The sequence below is a fragment of the Buceros rhinoceros genome, unplaced genomic scaffold (assembly GCF_000710305.1).
Source record: "Buceros rhinoceros silvestris isolate BGI_N320 unplaced genomic scaffold, ASM71030v1 scaffold12455, whole genome shotgun sequence".
Taxonomy (NCBI): domain Eukaryota; kingdom Metazoa; phylum Chordata; class Aves; order Bucerotiformes; family Bucerotidae; genus Buceros; species Buceros rhinoceros.
The window spans coordinates 4,940-6,952 of NW_010414630.1; the positions used below are offsets into that span (position 1 = coordinate 4,940).

The window sequence follows — 2,013 nt, forward strand, 5'->3', positions numbered from 1 at the left end:
TAACCCGCAGTAATTTACACCGGGTCAAGGTTGGCCCAGAAGCAGGTTGATGTTTCTCCTTCACTGCCTCACCGACACATGTGCAAGAGGTCCTTGTGCAGAGGCAGAGTATTTAGAGCCGATCTTAGTTCCACTTAAGCAAAGCCTGCACTCTGAGCCAAATTATACGGTGCTGGGTACTCTGCTCAACTGTGACATTTTTTAACCTTCCACCCACACCAGAAGCTCTGGTTGCAAGTTCACGGTCTCAGATACAGCTGCCTCCCGTCCCATCGCCTCTGTTAAAGCCAAGGTCACTGGCAATCTGGAACTGGGTCATGGGTGAGTCTTGCTCATGGGCTGTAAAATTCGACGGTCCTACGGCACCTTCCATTCCAATGTTAATACAACCGCCCCTGCGCTGGGGGATGGACACACGAGGCTGCCGGAGTCTTCAGCGAACAGAGCTGAGATACGACACAAATTGGTGTCCAAACCCGGAACAAAAGCTGGTGCCGTGACTCAGCCGGAGGAAGATGCTGCCGTCCTTGCTATCTTGCAGCCTGAGTACCAGGCTGCTCTCTGCGCTGTGGGAACACCACCAAGCTGGGTTCGGTTTTAATCTTTATCATTGGCCAAGGAATGTCAGCGGGATCAACTGCAACACCTACCACTACAGCAACACCTATTGTTAACCTGCCAGCTGCCAGGTGGAAGGCGACGGCTGGGGAGAGGCAGGAGGACATACTTTTCTTCAGCAAAAGGGTTTTTCTTCCCTGTTGGGGTTGTCCCGGGCTGTCCCAGGCTGCCCAGGGCAGCGGTGGAGTCCCCATCCCTGGAGGGGTTTCCCAGAGGTGTCGAGGTGGTGCTGGGGGACAGGGGACAGTGGGGACCCAGCACTGCTCGGGGAACGGGGGGACTCGATGGTCTTATAGGTCTTTCCCAACCTAAATGATGCTATGACAGCCCAGCAACGGGGGTCCTCAGCAGCAACACGGCCAGTGTCCAGCCTGACGACAGCAAGCTCTGGGATCGCAGCAGGAAGCCAGAGTAATCCAAGTCCCTCCCAACAAGCCCAGATTACATTAGTGAGCAGAAGCTTTACAGAAACCCCAACAACAGGGAGCGTTTTCCCACAGTGTGAAATCCAGTGGCGGAACCTATTGCCACGGGAGGCCCTGGGTGCCCAAAGCACACCGGGGCTTCGGCTCACACACACACAGACACACACACACTTCTCCAAGCCACCGTCCAGCCACACAGTGATTCTTTTGAGGGAAGGAATGTTTTTCTCTCCCTACCAGTATGGATGTTACCTAACCTTTCGAATGCTGGTAAGAAGGTTTTAATTAAGAGAAGCTACTCTTATAACCTTCAGAATAAAAAATTATGCGTATTTATCCCTGTTAAAGTCCCAGGCTCCCCCACATCCCTGTTTCAAACGGCAATGCACGCACTTAAGGCAGCAGCGCTGATGTATTCTGGCCTATCTGCCGCACTCGCGGTGTACAGTCAAACCAGCCAGCCTCAGTAATGATTTAGGTGAGATTAACAAATATGTCAATGTCTATTTTCTGCTTAATTTAAAAGCAGCGTCTATAAAGATTTTTGACTTCTGAACCCTGTTCTCCTGGAAGAAAGAAGGTAACAATGAGGAGGGGGGATAAAGAGTGATTATCCCATCATCGATCGTTTGTCAGGAGCATTTCTTATTCACTGGACTATTGTAAAAAGCTAAGCTCTCGATCAATCCTGTAAGCCCCCTGTACAATTAAATATCTTGGAATGGTTTTCTTTCTTTCCTAGTCAGATCTCAAAGCCTCAGGGTTTTTCAGAAAGCTGGGGTTTATTTATTTATTTCCTGGAAAAAGAAGTCTGCTTCCACAAATCTTCTACTGGCAAGGAGAGGGGAGTTAAAATATGGGATTCCTTTGCTCTAAAGGTACTTGACAGTTAATGAAACTGTTAAAGTTTAAATCATAGGAACATTATAGACCTCTAGGTATGGATCGGCTAATAATCAATAGAGAAAAA

General features: G+C 49.2%; 1 protein-coding gene across 1 annotated transcript in view; it reads right to left on the reverse strand.

Annotated features, from left to right (window-relative positions):
• Positions 1-2,013, reverse strand: part of LOC104494338 (acetyl-CoA carboxylase) — a gene marked incomplete at its 3' end in the record, with an annotated part of 117,946 nt that overhangs the window by 1,949 nt on the left and 113,984 nt on the right. The window lies entirely within an intron of this gene.